The 22,989-nt window shown below is 41.2% G+C and overlaps 1 protein-coding gene across 1 annotated transcript in view; it reads right to left on the bottom strand.

Annotated features, from left to right (window-relative positions):
• The window catches only part of KIF3C (kinesin family member 3C), a 38,944-nt gene that overhangs the window by 12,859 nt on the left and 3,096 nt on the right, over positions 1-22,989 (bottom strand). The window lies entirely within an intron of this gene.

Below are 22,989 nucleotides of genomic sequence, written 5' to 3' on the forward strand. Positions count from 1 at the left end.
ACGAAAAAGCTCCTGGTTCAACTTGGCTATACAAAATTGGCAAACTGCAGGTCCAAATCCACAACAGAAAAACAATTCAAAAGAGAAAGAGAAAGCAATTAAAAAGCCAACTGATAGGTTGCTTTTGACACCATCCATCTCTGGGCCTCAGGTGAAGTTTTCCACAGCTGTTATGATCCCTCTCCAAAGGGAGTTTTGAAGGAGAAAAATAGCATGAAGGGAGAGGATTTCCCCTCCATTTTGTTGCAATATGGTCCCAATCCTGCCTGATGTTGAGGCAGTTATTAAAAAGTAAAATGATGGAAGTTAAATGCTACGTATTTCCCCTTTCTCAATGTGACTAACACTGCATAGGAATCTTAATGTCTGGGATAAGAGGACTGGAAATGGCCTAACCATGAGCAAAAGTGACATAGCTGTCTTACAGCAGGGCTGTCAAACTCGCAGCCCGCGGGCCAGATGAGTCACATGCTGGCCACGCCGACGCCCGGTTTAGCAAAGGGGAAAAAAGTCTTGATACGTCATGTGAAGCCGCTGTGACGACACGAGTTTGACACCCCTGTTTTAGAGGCAAGAGATTTTGGATGACATCACACATTGGAAGGCAGATGGATCTGGTTCTTGTGGCTGTGATGTAATACACTGCTCAAACAAATAAAGGGAACACAAGCAGAAGACATCCGAGATCTGAATGAATGAAATAGCCTTATTAAATACTTTGTTCGTTACATACAGTAGTTTTGTGTTCCCTTTAGTTGCTTGAGAAGTGTATAAACTACTGTATGTAAAGAACAAAGTATTTAATAAGGCTATTTCATTCATTCAGATCTTGGATGTCTTCTGCTTGTGTTCCCTTTATTTTTTTGAGCAGTATATATTGACCAGCCTTAGTGAAATGGAAGCCAGCTGCTTAAAAATATACATAATGGGGTTGGTATGAAAATTCACTTTTTAGAACATTCTTCCGCCTTTTTAATGCCATCCTGATGATTAAACCTGGTTGAATTTTCCCCATTTTTAAGCTATGGATACATTCAATTTCTTTCAAAACTGTTGACATTGGATAAATAACCCTGAAATAGCCAGCCATGGATAACTATAGTTAAACTGTTTGGGTCTAGGATCAAGGCTTTTCAAATCCCAGTTAAAATACAAATTCAAAATTACTCATCTTCCTCTCTATATAAGAAACGGAAGTGATCATATGTAAAAATCTGTTGAGATGGGAAATTCAAAAATGCCTTGAACTTTGCCTTATGATGGAAAGGAAATAACAGAACAAAAAAAAAAAAAGGCAGTACTTAACCCTTGATATAATGACTCCTGACAAGAAAGCTTATAAAAAGAAATTTAGAAAAGGTAAACCAAGCTTATGTTTCCCATATAAATAAGCAGCATTAATAAAATCACAAGCTATTTAAGGAGATTGTGAATTTGCATCTCTCTGAAATACTGGAGTTTCCTGTCAATTGGGATAGAATGGAGGGTATTTTTCTGAAGGTACTTTCAACTGGCATCCATTAAGAATTTGTGGCTTTCCTGTCTCCAAGAGTGAGAAAGTAAGAATTTCACGGCCTACTTTTTAAATATCAATTTCAATTAATCCTGTTCTGCTCACCTAATTTTAGTGCTTTGAAAAAGAGCTAAGATGAAACATTCTCCCACTTACCCTGTGGGAATGCTCAAACTGCCTGTGATAGCCCAATATTTAAGGTGTCCTAAGTGAGCTCTCCGCTCCCCTTTGTTCCCAGGCTGTGGTGCTGACACTTCCCAGATGGTGCTGGGTTATAGCCAGGACTATTTCCTTCCACACAGCTGCTGGCCAACACATGGCAGCTGCACTCACTACTTGCAAGCCCTCCTTCCTGTGTGACTCTGCACTGAGCAGTTCTTTCCCACAAAAACACTGGAATCTTTTACTTGAAAGGAAGGCAAGCAACAATTTGGTTGGGGATTTGAGTTTTGCAGACTGAAAAGTTCATATCTCCCTGATTCTTCTATCATGAAAACTGGCCCTATTTTGCACCAAAGAATTGCAGTTACCAAAGCTTTTGTTATTCTACAAATCCTGTAGGTATACATTTATATATACAGCAGGGTGCTATTCAGCAGGTTCTGACAGGTTCTGGAGAACCGGTAGCGGAAATTTTGAGTAGTTTGGCGAATTGGCAAATATCACCTTTGGCTGGCCCCAGAGTAGGGTAGGAATGGAAATTTTGCAATATCCTTCCCCCAGGAGTGGGGAGAGAATGGGGATTTTGCAGTATCCTTCCCCTGGAGTGGGGTGGGAATGGAGATTTTACAGTATCCTTCCCCTGCCATGCCCACCAAGCCACGGCCACAGAAACGGTAGTAAAAAAATTTGAATTCCACCACTGATATACAGGCAGAATTCACATATCAATGGTAATTGTGACCAGTATTTCCACTGCTAAGTCATGTGACTGCAACATTTAGCAATGGAAATTTCAGTACTTCTCGGTATCATCATTAAGTGAATCTCCGTGGGTTGTTAAGTGAGGACATCATGGGTCATCATTTGCAACCACCTGCCAGCTTCCCCATTGACTTTGCTTGTAGAAAGCCAGCAAAGAAGATTGCAAATGGAGATTACATGACCATGGGATTCTGTGACATTATAATTGCATGTGGCTGATGAACACCCGAATCATGTTTACATGACCGTGGGGACACTGTGATGGCTGCAACTTTAAGGGCTGGTTGTAAGCGTCCTTCAGTGCTGTTGTAACTTTGAATGGTTACTGAACAAATGGTCGTTTAACACACCCATAAACTTTATGCAAGGCTCTAGTTTGGCCAACCCTGAATTTTAGGCTGAAGTGATGAGGAGAGCTTGTCAATTTTTGATAATTTTGCAGGCAGTGCTATATAGCATTAGGGCAGATGAGAGATAAATGGAGAACCATCTGATGGAAACTATAAAGGCAACAGGACTTGCTTGTTTTCATATTTTCCCCATTTACAAAGAGAGAAGCATTACTGATTCATTAATTAAGCTTCAGGTTCCTAGTCAGGCATATTCATAGAGAAGGATTTCCCTGGACAGAAATAGAACAATGTGGGACACATGACTCTCGTGTTTGTATTGTATGCAGAATAGGATTCATCAGAGTCTCTGATTCAGTTCTTGCTAAACCCAACTGCGAAGGTAGACAAATACTTTCTTGACCTATGACCACAATTGAGCCCAACATTTCCGTTGCTGAGCAAGACAGTTGTTAAGTGAATTTTGCTTCATTTTACAACATTTTTGCCGCAGTAGTTAAGTGAATCACTGCAGTTGTTAAATTAGTAGCACAGTTGTTAAAGTGAATGTGGTTTCCGCATTGACTTCGCTTGTCATAAGGCTGCAAAAGGTGATCACAAGATCCCAGGACCCTGCAACCATCAAAAATACATGCCAATTGCCAAGTGTCTGAATTTTGATCCCGTGACCATGGGGATGCCGCAATGGTTGTGTGAAAAATGGTCATGTCACTTTTTTCAGTGCCTTTGTAACTTTGGTCACCAAACAAATGATGGTAAATCAAGGATTGTAGTAGTCTCTTGGAACACTGTACAACAGTGTTCACCCTATGACCACAACTGGGACCAGAATTTTGATCATTAAGTGATGTGGTTGTTAAGTGAATTGTCATGTGACCAGACATGATTTTATGACCATTTTATGGAGTTGGTTAAATAAATCATGTGGTTGTTAAGTGAATCACATGTTCATTAAGTGAATCTAGCTTCCCCAATTGACTTTGCTTTTCAGAAGTAGGCTGGGAAAGTCACAAATTGTGATCATATGATTGCAAGATGCTGCAGCTGTCATAAATGCAAGGCATTTGCCAAGAGCCCAAATTATAATCACATGACCAGGGTGTCATGTGTAATAGTCGTAACTTCAAGGATAGGGTATAACTCTCTTTTTCCTAGACAACTTTGAACCACGATAAGAAAAGTTGCATGATTTCAGACCAGTTAAACTCCTCAAACAGTCTACATAGGGTGCCATGGAATACAGGCCCAAGATCTATCTGGTTCATGGACAAATCCCACTAGGAAATTCTTCAGACATGCCCTTTAATTTCTCTGGGGCCTGTACTCAAGAAGCAAATTAGATTGCCTGCCTCCTCTCAAACGATCAGTTAGACTTTCCTTTTAAAGTACCAAATATTTTGATTATCCTAAACAATTTGGTTTTCTGAAATCCCAGGATTTCATAAGAGGACAACCTGTAGCCTGGTCTAGAAAATATTCAGAACCTAGACTCAAATCTTGCTATGTACTGCAGGGAGCTGAATTCAAGCCAAGAGATTTGAAGGAGGAGAGGCAGGAAGCAGGGCCAGGGAGGAGGGCCTGTCCTTCCTCAGAAGCTGTCATCAGTGCTTAATGGGGAAGCTGAGTAAAAAGGAGAGGTATTGTTGCACTCTCCACTCTAACTCCTGTATGCTTAGATTCAGAGAATCCTAGAGCTGGAAGATATCTTAAGAGATCACAAAGTCCAATCCCTTGCTCAGTGCAAGTTCCATGATAGCACTTGCAGGTAATTATCCAACCTTTCTGAAGACCTCTATGGCAGGAGAGCTCTCCATGTAGCAAATCTTGCAACGGCTGAGGGGCTTACTCTAGCCCAGGGGTGTCAAACTCAAAGCCCGTGGACCGGATCCAACCATGGGCTGCTTAGATCTGGCCTACAGGGCTGCCTTGGAAACAGCGGACAGGCCAGGGTGCCTCCGCCAGCACAATGAAGCTTGGGAGGGCTGTGCGTGGCCTTCCCAGGCTCTGTTTTAGGTTGTGTCGGCCTCCTGCAGCCCTCTGCCAGCGAAAAAGGAGCTCGGAAGACCCATCCATTTTGCCCTCCTGCACACACCATGAGTAACCTGACCAAGGAGAGCAAGAACAGCAACAGCAGCAGCAGCAGCCTCGAGGAGGAAGCGCAGCTGGGCAGCCCCTTGGGGAAGCAGGGCTGGGCTGGGCTGTGGGGTCCCCGTGCCCTGGGAGCTCAAGGGCCTGGCTGGGCACTTGCCTGCTGCTGCCTAGAGTCAGGATGGCCTGCGCCACCATCCAGGGGTCCTCCACATGGCCTGAGAGGGACGGCAAGCCTCCTCTGGAGGACAAGGGTTTGGCCCTCTCCCTGGTCTCATTTTCCTCCTCTGGAGACAATGGATCCTGCCAGCCCCACCTGGACCACCACAGGTTCCCATGACACGAGTGACATTAAACTGGCCACGCCTACTCTGGCCCTGCCCACCCGGCCCCCTGAGGTCAAACACAACCCTGATGTGGCCCTCAATGAAATCGAGTTTGACAACCCTGCTCTAGCCTGAACCTCTTGTCATTTTTACCCATTAATATTGGTCCTGTGCTCTGAAATTGTGGAAAATAAGTCCACTCTCTCATTTGTGTGCAACAACTCTTCTGCTATGATACCTTATTTACCACTTATGTGGGTTAAACATGCCCAGATCATTTAACCATCCTTCTTAAGGCTTTGTTTCCACACTCCTTCATATTCTTCCTCTGAATGTGCTCTAATTTTTGAACTATGGTGACTAAAACTGTACTCCAAATGGGTCTGAGCAGGGGATAATGAAATAGAGCAATCAATTCCTCTGATGAAGTCTCCGCTCTCTGTGCTCCCACTAATGCATCCTAAGGTAGCATTTGCCTTTTTGGCAGCCACATCAGACGGTTGGCTGATATTTAATTTACAGTATGACTGACAAGGACTCCCAGATCCTTTCCATATGTAACTAGTGTCAAGCCAAATATCCTCCAGCCTATATTTGTGCTTTACATTTTTCTATCCTGATGCAGAATGTTATGTTTCTCCATCTTAAATTCCATCCTATTCATTTCAGTATACTACCTGTCTAGAAGCTTGCCTGTATTTGTCGTCTCTTTGATTTTATTGTATGCCATGCAGCGTTCTTTTGGAATGATGTAGAAATAAAAAATAATAATGAATATTAAAATCTTCTTTCATGTTCCTCACTGAATTTACACACACATTTCTAGCAAGGTAATTGAAACAAACTTCCACGTGGAAAAACAACTAAGGAAGCCAGTCTCCATCTACAGGGCATATCATTTATTTATTAGGATGATAAGCTTATACATCAATTTATATGAAAAACTCATCTTTCCAAGAGGTACTTTGTAACACTATCATTCAAGAGTCACTGAGGAGCTATCATTTACTGATGATATGGCACTCAAAGATGCAAAATATGCAGGGGTAAAATTCAGCAGGTTCTTACAGGTTCTGGAGAACTGGTAGCACAAATTTTGAGCAGTTCGGAGAACCGGCAAATACCACCTCTGGCTGAGTCCAGAGTGGGGTGGGAATGGAGATTTTGCAATATCCTTCCCCCAGGAGTGGGGAGGGAATGGGGATTTTGCGGTATCCTTCCCCTGCCATGCCCACAAAGCCATGGCCACCAAGCCACACCACGGCCACCAAGCCACGCCCACAGAACCAGTAGTAAAAAAAATTGGATTTCACCACTGCAAATATGTCTACTGATCCCTTACTTGCCACTTAGGTGGACCCAGGAATTCTTGGGTGCCATGAGAGAAGCCTGTGGACATGCTTGGCACCTGATTTTTTTACATTAAAAATGGACACCAGAAGTTTTATTAGAAAATAAAAGTGGTACGCTCCTTCTATTCAGTGCTTTGTTTAGATATGTGTCCTTTTTGAGTACACAAGCAATGGTGACAAGGTAGCTTCTCCAACTTGAAGCAATTCATCCTATATGGATGTCCTTGGAGTAACCTGGTAGTCCCAAACTATCATAACTAAGGGGGGCTGGGATCAGGAATTGATGTTTTTATGTGCAACAGCCCCTCTTCTGTGGAAAGACCTCCAACAATTATGAGTGCAAGCTGGTTGCCAAGTGCCCACATTGCAATGATGTGACTGTGGAGGCATCATGATGGCGAGAACTTTGAGAACCAGTTGTAGGTACCACTCCTTCGTGCCATTGCAATTTCTAATAGTTTGCTGAATGAGTGGTTGTTAACCAAGGACTACCTATGCATATATTTCTATTATTATTTTTTTAGCATTCTCTTACATGCATTTTTCTCATTCACTGCCTCTTTCACTTCTTCTTTCCATTCAGCATCCTTTTTCATACTTCCCTTCAGCATTAACTCACACATTCTATAACATCAAAATTTTCATTCCTCTCAAAGTAGCTTCTACATCACATTTTCTTATGTCCATTTTCTATTTGTTCTGTCGCAAGATTAGTCTACCTTCTAATTTTTTTTCATGTAGTATTTGTGTTTTCTGTATTTGCAATTGTTGTATTGAATTATACTTTTTATTTCTTTCCATCAAAGTCCATTATATTTGAGCCATGGTGGCACAGTGGTTAGAGTGCAGTACTGCAGGCTACTTCTGCTGACTACCAGCTGACTGCAATTTGGCAGTTCGAATCTCACCAGGCTCAAGGTTGACTCAGCCTTCCATCCTTCCGAGGTGGGTAAAATGAGGACCCAGATTGTTGGGGGCAATATGCTGTGTAAACCGCTTAGAGAGGGCTGTAAAGCACTGTGAAGTGGTATATAAGTCTAAGTGCTATTGCTATTGCTATTTTAGCTAGAATGCATCTCAAAAATGGACGAAAGATTAAAGAGCAGGTACCAGACTTATAAATGGACTACCTGTCTCTAGCTTCCATGTTTCCCTGGTTGTGCTGTGGTGTCTATCACAAGCCATGAATGGGGCCAGCTTTAGACAGCGGCTGAATAGACAGCAGCCTAGGAACACCTTAACCTGGGAGGCACTAAAACTGAACCGCTTCCAAAAAAAACCAATAAAAAAGTGAAAAGCAATAATGATGCACTCTGTAAGCCAGCATGCCTGCTTGAGGGTTAAATATAATTAAGAAACAAATGGGTGCACTCTATAATGATTCTCATCTGTCAGAGTCCATTTCTCTTGAACTAAGTACAGCAGAATAACAAAAATACTGTATGTTTGATTTATATCGTGTATGACTAAGGGATTAAAAAATAAGAGGGGAAGGTTGCAAATATTTGTTAAGTAGCTACACCCAATCCAGTATCCCCCTCTTGTCTCTTTTATATAATACAGAGATCAGTAATGAACAACAATAACAACAAAAAAGCCTTCCAACTCAGGCTTCTTAGAGCTGAACAACTCAAAGATTCCAGAATTGCGGTGATGTGTGAACAAAAGTGATTGTGTTCATTGGAGATGTGAATATATTGCCTCCCCACCTAAATACACAAATTATTAATGTCATCATGTGTTAGTTCAGCAGCAGTCATTCAGATGTCAGCAAGCCAGAGAGCTTCATCTCTGCAGCAGTAAGATAGGTTTCATTGTTAGGTGGCAATTTAACATTCAACTCACTGGATGGTTACAATTTCTATCCTATTGGATAGTTTCAACGTCTATCTGTTATGATATCCACAACTGGCCATTTACTCTACCTCTTCATGCATCATGTCCAAAACTAATATGATGGGAAAGTGAGGATTGTAAGGTTGTCAAGCAAGAGTGTATGACCTTGAACAACTCACTAATCCTATTTGTTCAAGTTGTGAACTCCCAATTCAAAGAGAAGACCATTTGTTGAAAGTTCAGCTCATCAAAGTAAGTGACAACTCACTTCCTTATGGTATGAGTTCAGAGGCCCTAAGAGCTGCTAACTCCCTGGAATATAGATCTTTTGTATACCTTCAGTATAGTTCTAGCCCAGGGGGGCATTGCCCCACATATTAATTATATATTACATTATATGTGTTGCTACAAATCACTAATAGCCATCTATAGACATGACTATAAATATGCACTCTCTCCCCCATCATATATACTGGTATATTGTTCTTTCTGAGAATATCATAAACTCCCCCTTCTTCCCAATAGCTTTGTATGTTCTCAATGGACTGCTTAAAAAGCTTTGCTGTTTACATCTTTTCATAGGCTGCCCTCTAATTTTACTACACAAAGCTCTTGGGAGATCCCATCAGTTGTAGCTACTAGATTAAAGGTTGAAACTGGAAACTGATATGCTCACCTCACCATAAGCACATCTCAACCAATTCTACCCATACTCTTATGCACATCACTTTAATCAAAATGCCCTACATGTGCAATATAAATTCAAAGAGTATTCAACTGTCTATTTACCATAAGATAGGAATATATTATTTATCCATAAAGATTTAACTATACCTATATCTATAGTTCTGTAATACCCTTCACTTTCTTATTAAAATATAAGAAGAAGAACTTGCTAGATCAGCCTACAGATGACTTAGCCTACAAGTCACTTAGACTAGATATAAATATTGACAAAACTAAAAAGTCACTATAATAGTTGACTCAAGGTTGACTCAGCCTTCCATCCTTCCGAGGTAGGTAAAATGAGGACCCGGTTTGTGGTGGCAATAAGCTGACTTTGTATAAAATAGAACACCGCTTAGGGTGGGCCAAAAGCCCTACTAAGCAGGTATACACAAAAGTATGAAGGCTATTGCTTAAAAGCATTGTAAGCCGCCCTGAGTCTCCGGAGAAGGGCAGCATATAAATCAAACTAATAAATAAATAAGTAAATAAATAAATAAATAAATAAATACCAAGAAGCAAGATTTATTTACATGATATGAATCAGAGGTGGGTTCTGACCAGTTCTGGAGAACCGGTAGCGGAAATTTTGAGTAGTTCAGAGAACCAGTAGTAAAAATTCTGACTGGCCCCGCCCCCATCTATTCTCTGCCTCCCAGCTGATTGGGAGGAAATGGGGATTTTGCAATATCCTTCCCCTGGAGTGGGGTGGGAATGGAGATTTTACAGTATCCTTCCCCTGCCACGCCCACCAAGCCACACCCACAGAACCGGTAGTAAAAAAATTTGAAACCCACCACTGATATATTATAAAACTGAAAACAAGCAGAGAAGAGAAGCCAAAGTCAAGAAGGACAAAGATCTCAGGAAGAAGTTAATAATTTCAGATAGTTCTTAGAAGAGACAAGAAGCAGGTTTATGGTGACATTTCTAAAGATACAGAAGATTTCACAAAGTGTGCAAACTATTGTGCAACATTCTTAATTTCACATGCCACAAAATAATGCTCAGGATCCCCCACTGGAGATTAGAGCCCTACACAGAAGAGAAGATGCCAAATGTTCAAGTTAGTTTTAAGAAAAGGCCGAGGAACAAGGAAACATTATAGATGCATGCTGAATAATTGAGAAAGCCAAATACCCAAAAGAAAACAATGTGTGTTATACTGATCATAGAAAGGCTTTGATTGTGGCAATCATGTCAAGCAGCAGAAAGTCCTTAGGAAAAGGCATGTCCTAAAAGATCTCCTTGTCCTCATGAGAAATTTATATACAGGACAGAAAGCCACACACTGATCAGACCATGATGAAAAGATTGGATTTAGATCAGTGAAGGAGTGAGACAAGGCTATATAGATACTCTCTCCTAATTTATTCAACCTATTGTATATACTGAAGATATATTGACAGAGGAAAGACTGGAAGAAGAACATGATTTTAAAATAGAAGGAAGAAACATCAATAACCTGTACTATGTTGATGGTACTACACTTCATAGCTAAAAATGCAAATGATCTATAAGCATTAGTAATAAAAATTAACAAGCACAATAAAAAATTGGGATTAAGGTTAAGCATAAAAAAGATCAAATTAATTAGATAGAGCAACTATCCTCATCATTAATAATAAAGATACTGAAATGATTGGTAGCTTCTACCTTTTAGGATCGACTATCAACAATAAAAGAATTGTTGATTCCTTTCAATCAATCAATACACTTCAACTACGACATCATAGGATAGCAGTGAAGGCCTTGGAAAAGATATTCAGATGCCATGATTTATTTATATCTATGAAGACCAGAATTGTGCAGCAATGGTTCTCCTGTGACACTCGATGGAAGTGAAAGACTTTAAAGGAGTAGGATAAAAGAATATTGATGCTTTTGAACTTTGATGTTCACGAAGATACCTGAAAATACCATGGGTAGCCAAGAAAACAAATAAATGGATCATAACTAAAATCAATGCAGAGTTCTTATTTGACACAAGCTCAAATCATATTTTGGACACATTCTGTGAAGACTTAGCTCCCTTGAGAAGGTTCTTTTGCTGGGAAAGATAAAGAGAGAGAGAGAGAGAGAGAGAGGGGGGGGGGGGGGGAGGGAGAAGGCCAGCAGCAAATAGGTAGACTCAGTTACAGCAGCAACTGTGTATCTTTGGAAGACCTGAAGAATCAGGGTGGGGACAGAGTTGGAGAATGTCATCACTAAGAGCTGACACTAATCTGATGGCTCATAATCAATCAATTAAAAAAACACACAAAGAAAAAAACTCTCTCTTGTTCATTTATAGGAGAAACAGCGCAGGTTAAATCCTGAATGTTTTTAAAGTGAAAAAAATAGATGTATTTATGAATAAGCTGGATAATGTGTGCAACTACAACTAAGAAGATGGTTAAGCAGAATTTTAAGATTTATTCTGAAATGTTTAGAATTTTAATTATTAAATCTTTATCTAAATTAAATTTCATTTTATTAATAATGCTTTTCATTCGCCTCTGGAGAGTATCTCACCTGGGAGGGATGTTCAGGGGCTTTCTGTAAAGACACAGACATTCCAGAGGCATTGCTAGCTCTCAAAACACAAGGGCCCCACCCACCCTTTGTTGGTTTCACAAATCCTTAGATGACTTGCACCATCCCTTGACTTTGCATGATGAACTGTGGCATGTGCCTGCTGCTCCTGACTGAATGATAAAAATGAAAGGAAGCGATGAACCATCCTGGATCCAGACAGATGATTTCATAAACTCTCAGCCTTCTCATCATTGAAGAACATTATTAAACAAGCTTATCAAATAAGCTTGTCATAATTTGGATGATGGGCATCTAAGTGATGTAAATAATAAGTGAAATAAAACAGAAAGAGGCATACACATCTATGGATAAGCTCATAATTCAGCATCTTTTGAAAATATGTAGCCTATAATTGAAGGCACAAAATTCATCTGTCACACATTGCAGATCCTAAGACTGCTCAGAATTCACATCAACACTATTGCTTGCCACCTAGACTTTGTCTCAGTCTATTAGGCTAGTATTTTGCCATGTAATATTAACATTACAAGAAATTCTTCCTGGTTCCAGTTCCAAGTTTAGCACTATCACTGGCTGCAATTTTCTTACAAGAAAATCATAAAGGGGTGACATTCACTGCAACTGAGTGTATGTCACAATTTTTTTTGAAAAATAAAATTGGTTTGTTGACTATTTCACAGCTGGTAGGCTTCACATATGTTATGCTACAAGCTATATTTTAAAAACCACAAAAACTGGATTTACATGTCATGCTGAGCAACGAGCATGACAATGCTGAGAAGTTAAGAAAAGTCTCCTACCATCTGTGAAAAGGATATTTCTATACCCTAATTTCTAATACAATCCAGTCATTATCTTCCACCATGAATTATACATTGCATTGCTACTGGCCTTCTTCGTTGAAAATACTTAGTTGGAAATACTTAGTTGGAAATAAGGGCAGGTTATATAGTATATGTTTTTTTTTCCTTATGTGTCCATCCCATTATATTAAACCCACACACCATAGAAACATACATAAGCCAAGTACAACAAAAAATAAATTTGATTAAATGTAAATTGCAATAAATATGGTTATCCCTATGCAGTATATGTATTTGATCATTTCCTCCTCTGGTACATGAAAAAAATGTACATCAATAACAACTACTGAAAAGTACTGGAGGATGCATGGTAGGTGAGAGTAAGAAAAAAGCCAAGATAGTGGTCATGGAGGCAGGATTAAAGCCCTGCCTCTTTTATGTATGTTGCATGTGTAATGCATGTTAAAAAGGGCACAGCTTCAATCACAGTCACAGACATTGTCTAGACTTTCTTTGGCCTCCTCTATGGATGCTCCTGAATGCAACAATGCTTATTGTTTAATAAACAATGCTTTATTAGGCAGCTTTGCACCTTGGCTACAATTCATACAGTTTTTAGAAAATCCTCCAGATGAGGCAGTGGCTAGCCCTATTTTTGCTCATGGATTGAAATATTTACTTTTGATCCTCAGAAAACCCGGGAATCCTGTTTTCCATTTAGCAGGACACGTCGCCCACACTTCTACTTTTTGCCTCCATCACTCTGACAGAATGTCGAGGAAAATATATAGACAGTGTTAAATTTTAATAATAAAAATACAAATAAAGTGGTTATTTTCCAGAAAATATCACAAACTGTCAATAAAACCACACCCTGCATTAAAATCATGTTAAAGGGAGATATAAAAACTTCATCAAAGGGAAGCCATCTGCGTACTATTTAGTAACACCTGAAGAATAAAAAAAGGCAATTTCCAAAGGGCAAAAGAAGGGGAAAAATACGGTGATAGAATCTGTCTAAATGACACAAATGGTGGCTATGGATCTCTGCTTACTCCATCACAAGAATTCCCTGCAATGCCTGGCAAATCAGTTGCTTAGCAACAGCTCCTCCCATTATTTCCCTTAGGAGACTCTTGTACTCTCCAATCTAGCCCTATTAGTAGATGCGCGTTGCTACTCAGCCTTCAGATTTTCCTTCCTTGATGGTAATATTTGCAGTCATAGGTTGGGTTCAGGCAAAATGTTAAGCTATAAAGGTATATGACTGCTTGTTTAGTTCTGGTTTAGCATATTGACAGAATCCAGTGCCATCTTGATTTCCAATGTGGCAATTGCGAACCCAGGCCAATGGTGGGGCAATGGCTATTGTGGCTTTTGGAGTTCCTGACCCACAGATATCCGGAGGTGAGATCCTCTTTGCAGAATCAAGCTGTAGGGAACAGATAGGACTGCTGCTACTGTGTAGGCCTCCTTGCTGCATACAGGTAATTCTCAACTTACAAATACAAATGGGACCATAATTTATGTTGCTAAACAAGGCAGTTGTTAAGTGAGCCACTTCTAGTTTTATGACACTTTTTTTTTGCCCTGGTTATTAAGCAAATCACAGCAGTTATGTGAAGCATGCCATCATTAAGCCAATCTGGTTTCTCCCATTTACTTTGCTTGTCGGAAGCCAGCTCGGAAAGTTGCAAATGATCCTTAGATGCTACAACCGTCATAAAAACATGTTGGTTGCCAAGTGCCCAACCCTTTGATCACGTGACCATGGCGATGCTGCAATGATCACAAGTGCCAGGACCAGTTAGTTATAAGTCACATTTTTCAGTGTAGTTGTAACCATGAAAGATCGCTAAACAAATAGGTTGTAAATTGAAGATGCTCTGTCATGGCTTCCTTACCTGAACTGCTTGACATTGTGCCTAGGTTTTCCAGCCTATACTACTGGGAGATGTCAACTTGTCTTCCCCAGGTGTGGAGTCTGAAGTGGCTTGGGAGTTCACAGCTGCCACCATGGCAACCATTGACCTGACCCAAGTCATCAAGAGTAAGATGCATAGGAGTGGGTCACTTGTTGGATCTTTTCTTTCTCTAGGGGCAGTGACAATGTGATCTGGAACTGGGAATGTTGCTCTTGCCCTTGAGATACAGATCATAGTTCTAGAGTTCTTCATGCCTATCAATTTGTCTGCCCAGATACCGGTTAGACCTCAGTTCATCTTGGGCCTTAGTCATCTCTTGGGATGAGAATGTGGTGACAGCCTTGATTCAGATTGTACCTTCATGGCCTTTCTCTATACATGAATCCCAGAGGTCTCCTGGTTCTCAAAGGAACTAGGAAATAAAATGGCAAAAGACATTAGAGCGCTGCGGGAAGAAATAGATTGGATCCCTACCAGATCTGGACATGTTACTGAGACAGCCCTTTGATCTATGATGGGACTGAGATGGGGGTAATACATTCATCCTGGTCCTTCTAAATCTCTTGGCTTTCAATGCCATTGATCATTGTATCCTTCTGGATCAGCTCAGGTGGTTGGGAGTGAGAGACACTGTGTTGTGTTAGCTCTCCTCCTTCTTCCACAAACAGTCCCCCTTCCTGTTGATGTGGGGGAGTCCTCAGCTCTTGCTCAGGGTTCAGTTTCCCACCCACCCACCCCCACTATTCCTATCTAGCATCTACATGAATCTCCTGGGTGATGTTATCTGTTGTCATGGGACTGGATATCAACAATATGCTAATGATACCTATTTACATAACTCTTGGTCACTGATCTTCTATCTCAATGTCTAGAGGTTATAGGGGTCTAGATAGGGAAAAATAGATGGAGCTCAATCTTGGATATGAGTGGGGATGTGGTCACACTGTCCCAATTCCCAGTTTGTGGATTGGTAACAGGCCGCAGCATGCCAGAAACCGGGCCACACAAACAAGTGAAGCCCCATCTGCAGGATGCAGGCAGCACACAAAGCCACATCCCCTCCAGTTCACAGAAAAACCTTTTTCCAGATTTTTGAACTGGTCCCTGGTGTCCAAAAATTGGGGGCCGCTGCTCTAAGATACACAGTCGATTGTCCAACAACATGAAATTTATTGTGGAGAAAAGCAGGAAATATCTATGCAGGAAAAACCAAAGATACAAGTATAGATTAGACGAAACATGGCTCAAAAACAGTAACTGTGAGAGGGACCTTTAAGTCCTAGTGGACGATCCCTTAAACATGAGCCAGCAGTGTGCGTCAGCAGCCAAAAAAGCTAATACAATCCTTGGTTGTATAAACAGAGGCATAGTATCAAAATCACGTGAAGAATTAGTACCACTTTATAAATCTTTAGTAAGACCACACCTAGAATACTGCATACAGTTCTGGTTACCACATTATAAAAAAGATGTTGAGACTTTGGAAAAAGTGCAAAGAAGAGCAACTAAAATGATTAAAGGCCTGGAGACAAAAACATATGAAGAATAGTTGAAGAATTTGGATATGGCTAGTCTAGAGAAAAGAAGGACAAGGGGTGACATGATAGCAGTATTCCAGTATTTGCGGGGCTGTCACAAAGAAGAGGGAGTCAACTTATTTTCAAAAACCACCAGAAGACAAAGACAAGAAAAAATGGAGTCTGTCAAGATCTTTTGGGATCCTGAGCTTGTCCTCTGGGCTGTTTGCTATGCTTGAAGAACATCTTCTAAAATGGAGGAGGGAAAACCCCAATTTTGGAGTAAAGACTTCAACAAGCTATAAAAATACTAATCAAATCAGAAGTTATATATCCCTGGTTTAGAGCTTAGAGTATCCATTACAAGATAACACTTCCCTCAAGAACAATTTAATTTAGCATCCTAAACACATAAACTCATATTACAAATTTTGTCTTCAGTTTTTGGCCCTTCCCTGTTGGTTTCAGGCATCTCACCAGATGTTGCCGATACATTTTCAAGCCCATTTGAGTACTAGAAAGGCTAGAAATGTGTTATTTTTAAAATTAACTGTCATCATGTGGAAATACAATTATTGTGTGTGTGTGTGTGTGTGTGTGTGTGTGTGTGTGTGTTTCTTGCTGCTGTGGAATTACAACGTGCACACAGCCTTGCTGAAGTGAAAAAAAAAGACCATTGTTCATTTGATCGCTATCCAACAATAGTCTCCCATTTAGAAATAGATGAAGGATGAGTTTTGTAGTCTAATACTGTCTCTCTGCCCCCTTTTCATCTTTTAGCATTACTAATGCAATGCTGTCGCTTTCACTACCATCCGTTCTGCCAGTAAGAATCACATCTCTGAAACTGCATTGTGTGCACACATGCTCCCAAAGGGAGCCCAATCTAGAGCGCTCGTTACTCTGCCTAGCCCTACAGCCTATATTCCCAGTGCTTGTCAAAATTAGGTCAGCCTTCCATTGCAATTACGTTGCTAAAGGCAGCTGCTGATCAAAAACAATTCCATCAAGCATGATAGTAAGATAGAAGCATAAAAAAACCCTCACACGATCTTTGTTTTCGATTTAAGTTTCCTTTGCTAAAATCTTGCAAATTAAAATAGAATGCAATGGTATTCCACCACAGGAACTACAAGGGCAAAGCAGAGCTCTAATATAAATTACTTTCTGATCAGATTCACACAACATACTTAGTCATGGTTTGCTTAAACATGGCTTGTTGGAAGATACGGAATATATACAGCTGAACCAGGCAAACGTTATGGCTTAGAGCTCAAGCCAACAGATAATAGCTCAGTGAACCTGTCTCTGGAGCTGAGGAAGGATCTGCTTTTCCTCACTGACAATTCCTCTTTTTCCTGTTGAGCTGCTGGGAACAGCTGGAATTCTGAGCATGGCATAGGAAACTTGCAAAATGGCAGGTGTGGGAGGCATAAAATATTCACAGCCCAAACACAAACTGAGATGCTCTTTCAATCTCAGCTCACCTCTGCCTTCTTTTTCTGGGCAAGAGGATACACTCTAAAAAAAAAAAGCTCTTTAATTTTCGGTAATGGCGTTTAGAACATCTTGGGCACCAAGGGAGGTTCTGTGGATATACTGGTAGCCAAGGATGTCAAATTCGAAGAGCTAGATATTTGGCCAGGGGTCTTGAGGAACCAATGGCAGTAGCCTTCATATTGACTCTCCTGGGCTAATTGGACTATTGACCAGATTTAGGAGAGACTCATTACTGTTACACATTACTGTCACCTCCAACCAATTATACAGCAAGATCTGACCAGCTAGTTTCTGGATTCTTTGTCATATTAGGGTGGTATCCATGGACAACCACCAATCTTTTCTTTGGTTCTTGATGTGCCATGCCAGGCCCTATGCAGCAAAATGTGGTTCAGTGATCATTTTATCCAACACGTCCTTGTGATTACTGACCACTCCCAGGAAGCCAAATGCAAGAGCTTTTTGAAAGCAGCACAATATCAAAGATCTGAGCATGACCACTTTTCCTGCTATTTATATCGCTCCTATTATCTTTGTTGCCTTTGTATGCATAGCAAGGTTCCTGGGCTCTTCTTCCAAGGTGACAGAAGCAGAAAACTAAAGAAGCAGGCTTACATCATTGACTAAGTTCAGGCAATGCGTTAAGCTGAAGATACTTTAAACACTGATTATAAAATTACCACTGGCCAGGTACATATAATATGCTTGGTCACAAATCATGATATACAAACCCACAATGGCTCAGCTCTGATAATGTATTTCTCCAGATCAGACCACTGATCATTCATGATATTCATCACCCCTTGGCCCACCTATTGGAAATGAGATCATGTCCTTTTCGGGGCTGCTAAGCTGGTCAGTCTTTGATCTGATTTTTTTTACACAATATTCCATAAGGCTGGATTGTGTGCTAAAGAAAAGGAGGGCTTCCCTCCATTTTCCATCCATCCGTTCACAAAGCTGCCTCTCTCCGGTACACAATGGTCTCCTTCTTTTCTAGGCCACCATTGACCCAAGGCTGTATGGGCTGGGGGGACTTGTTATAGGCATTGTGCTTGTTCATTGAGAGGGTAACTCCAACCAACAGAAGGGAACATTCATGCAGATGCCATTACCCCACATCCCTCACCCTCCCGTTAGCTACAAGAGGTCAGTCAGATGCCTCTGCTATCTTCTTGGAAGCCGAGAGGTCCATATCTGGGAGAGCTTTGTTGGGATTCTTCAGGGCATCCTCTGTGCCCATCCAATCCTGGAAAACCAGGAATATCAAACAAGGGAGTATCATTGACATGCTATTTCCTCACTACTGATCTAGGATTAGAAAAAAATGGGATCCGGGTGTTACCCCCTAGAAATAGGACATGGGATTTCAGCAGTGATGGGTTGCTCCCGGTTTGCACCGGTTTGCAAGAACCAGTAGTAAAAAATTTTAGTAGTTCGGAGAACCGGTAATAAGATTGCAGAAAAAAATGCTTTTAGAAGCTTCTGATTGTCAGAAAAAAAATCCCTTTAAAAGCCTCTGGCAATCCCAGATCACCAGAAGCTTCTAAAAGCATTTTTTTCTGCAATCTCTTCAGCCGAAGAGGTTGTAGGAAAAAAAATCCCTTTAAAAGCCTCTGGCAATCCCAGATCATCAGAAGCTTCTAAAAGCATTTTTTTCTGCAATCTCTTCAGCCGAAGAGGTTGTAGGAAAAAAAATCCCTTTAAAAGCCTCTGGCAATCCCAGATCACCAGAAGCTTCTAAAAGCATTTTTTTCTGCAATCTCTTCAGCCGAAGAGGTTGTAGGAAAAAAAATCCCTTTAAAAGCCTCTGGTGATCCTAGCAGATTTGCCTGATCGTCAGAGGCTTCTAAAAGCATTTTTTCTGCAACCTCTTAAGGTTGTAGAAAAAATGCTTTTAAAAGTAAAAGTAAAAAAAAAAAGTTGGCCACGCCTACCAGTCACATTACCCCCCCAAGCCACGCCCACAAAATAAGCCACCCCCCACAGAACTGGTAGTAAAAAAATTTAGAACCCACCCCTGGATTTCAGAGACTAAAGAGGAAGAAGGAAAGCACTGCCTCCTTCATTTCACCGAAGCCTTGATTCTTACTGTAGCAGAGAAAGGAAGAAGCCTGATTCTGAGAAAGCATCGTGCCCGTCATCTGCACACTGAAGGATACTCCTAGGAGTAAGTGATCCATAGCTTATGAATTGCATGAGACTGCAAGCCTTTTAAAAACTTTCCTCAACCTCCAAGATTTTGTCAATGAAATTCAGCAGCAAAGTATCAAAATGTGGAGGTATAATTTTCTTTCAAAAGAAAAAAGGGGAAAGGAAGGTATATTCAGCCCCTGACAGAGTTGATGTACGAATTTATCTTACTAAAACAGAAAGAAAAGATAAACTTTAAAAAAATGAACAAAGGGCCTGAAATTCTGGCCCCACCCTTTCCAGTAACTTCAGCATATCACTACCACAACCTCTGGGGTCCTCAGTGGACCAAAAATAAAAGATTTTTTTAAAAAACACACACACAATATAGTTTTGGCTGCAAAACAACCTCCGGGTCTTGACTTAATGTGTCCAATAATTTTCTTCTAATTATAAACTATGGGCCAAGCCCAGACAGCATGGAGTTTTTCACTGTAGCTCTCATGATCAATGCACATTCAGCCTTAGCGATTTATCTAGCCAGTGATACTGTCTGCATTTGCAATGAGAGTCCACATCATTTGTAGGGCAGTTCCAAAGTTGTAAGTTTCACCTGGGGAGAATGCAATATCTCTAGCCATGCACAGCTTTATTCCCTGCCCTCAGCCCAAGCTTACAAATAATGGGCTTACAAAAACACCCCCAACCTCCCAAGTTTGAAACTCATCGGCCCCTTGCCCACTTTTGGGGTATGCTCAAATATGATTTGGTCCTTTTTGAAGTTTGGCTTCTTTCTTTGCCTCTTTGCATTGTCCGGTACCAAGAATAATATGCAAACAGGTGTTTTGAGGGGTGCCGATCCCCTTCATGTAGTCCAGTGGTTTCTGCCTGTAGGAAGGAAACCTTAATTCTGCAAAGGCCAGTCATAATCAGAGGTGGTATTCAGCAGGTTCTGACCAGTTCTGGAGAACCAGTAGCGAAAATTTTGAGTAGTTTGGAGAACCTCTGACTGACCCCGCCCCATCTATTCTCTGCCTCCCGAGTCCCAGCTGATTGGGAGGGAATGGGGATTTTGCAGTAACCTTTCCCTGGAGTGGGGAGGGAATGGGGATTTTACAGTATCCTTCCCCTGGAGTGGGGAGAGAATGGGGATTTTACAGTATCCTTCCCCTGGAGTGGGGAGGGAATGAAGATTTTACTGTATCCTTCCCCTGCCACGCCCACCAAGCCACGCCCACCAAGCCATACCCACAGAACTGGTAGTAAAACAAATTGAAACCCACCACTGGTCATAATCCTGGAAATACGAGAGCATAGTGCTCTGTGCATGTTCAGAGGCATATACCATACATGCCAGGACAGACAATACTCTGAAAAGACTTCATGGAACTGAGCCCCAGCTATGCTATGATTTAGCTTAAAATGCTGGAATCCCCTGGATGAACCTCTGGAGAGGAGCAGAAGAAGACCCCAAGGCAACCATTTGGTGGTGATCGTGGGAGTGAGAGAAGCAGCTGAACCAGATTGAGGTAGCAACAACAGCATTTGGGCAACTGAGACTTGCAAAATCTCCTCAATGAGATAGGAAACCTGTGGGATTCTGGATTTCTCATATGGAGATTTGGGGGGGTGGGCAGGAGGGGTGTTGTTAAGTTATCCCAGAGATTCACAGGCTAGGTCCACAAATGATTAACCTCCTAGTCAATTAAAGTCATAATGTCTAAATGTGAAAACATTTGGTTAGGGTTTTTTTTTACGGTTAAGCATACTATGGAAGCCCTGACCACTTAAGACTATTCATCATATGGTATGAACCCAGTAAATAATTCCAGTCATCCAACTGCATTCATACGTGGCATATGGCTGGTTTGGCTCTAGCTTAACATGTCACGTGAACTCAACTATTCTGATTTGTAAACCATGGGTTATACCTTTGTATATTGTGCAAGCTGAACCAGCAATGGTTTATTCCGCAAACTATGGCTTAAAGGAACCCACGTGGGAAAATACCTCTCCTTTAAAATGTTCTCCCACATTTATTTATTTAAACATACTCTTCAAGATGTGCACGTTGGAAATAAAGAGGGTGGAATGAAGGTGGCATAGAATGTTTGCTGTTTTTATTACTGTAGTCATTCACTATGTTTTATCTGCTTTTACCCTCAGGATTGCTAAGATAAGCATATACAATTATATAGCTATTTACTTCATACCAAGCCTCCGAAGCTTGCAAACCGTGTGGTATAACTAGGACAAGCCCGCCCCACTCATGCCAACATGAGAGCGAGCCTAGTGCAGATCCTATCCGTCAAAGAATTCCAACTGTGGTTCCAGAAGAAGATCCTATCTGCCTGCCTTTTGGAACATTCTACCCACCATCTGCCTCCATCCTCCTATCCGTCCACAAGAGATGAGGTCTTCAAACTTGGCAGCTTTAAGCATAGCTGGCTGGAGAATTCTGGGAGTTGAAGTCCACAAGTCTTAAAGCTGCCAAGTTTGAAGACCTCTGCACAAGAGCCTGAAAACCTGGCTCTGCCGGTTGGCCTGGGGACCCAATGGGGAAGTAACGCACTGGAGTAAAGCTAGGTTTACTAGGTGGCTAGTAAACCTAGCGCTTCCCCACCTGCCCATTTTTTATTCTCATATCACTTATATTCTCATAGTTTTCTTTTTCATTGCTTATTCCATCGTTCCATCCCTTTGCTACTCTTATGTTTACTTCTTTTCATTTCTACGTTTTTTATTGTTGTAAGCCACCTACAGTAGCCCCATGGTGAGATAAATTTAACAGATAAATAAATAAAAGTAGATTGTACTCAGGAACCACTAGAGTCACCATTTGAGCTTCCAATAGGAGCAAATGGTAGTACAGTGGTCTAAAGCACCCTGTTATTAAGACCAGCTGCTTGAAATTTCTGCTGGTTCGAATCTCTCCAAGGCTCAAGGTGACTCAGCCTTCCATCCTTTCTAAGGTAGGTAAATTGAAGACCCAGTTGTGGGGGCAATAAGCTGACTTTGTATAAATATACAAAAGTATGAAGGCTATTGCTTAGCGCATTGTAAGCCGCCCTGAGTCTCCGGAGAAGGGCGGCATATAAATCAAATTTATATATATATATATATTAATTGAGATTTGTAAGGTGAGGGAGGGAACAGTCCTGTGGTCATTGGCTTCTATGGGAATGCAGAGATATGGATGGCTCCAACTCTGTTGGCCTTTTGCAAAGCAGTGAAGATTTGCTGCTTCCCCAGGCATTGTGGCCAAGATGATAATTACTGAAGTTCTGCTGTGGGTGTATATCAGTGGTGGGTTGCCCCCGGTTCGGACCGGTTCTATAGAACCGGTAGTAAAACTGACAGGAGGCTCCACCCACCAACCCCAATGTCATCAGGAAGCATGCGCAGAAGCGTGCGCGGCCCAGTTGCGAACCGATAATAAAGGTAAGTAGAACCCGCCC

The sequence above is a fragment of the Pituophis catenifer genome, unplaced genomic scaffold (genome assembly GCF_029215685.1).
Source record: "Pituophis catenifer annectens isolate HBS135680 unplaced genomic scaffold, rPitCat1.0.hap2 SCAF_1, whole genome shotgun sequence".
NCBI lineage: Eukaryota > Metazoa > Chordata > Lepidosauria > Squamata > Colubridae > Pituophis > Pituophis catenifer.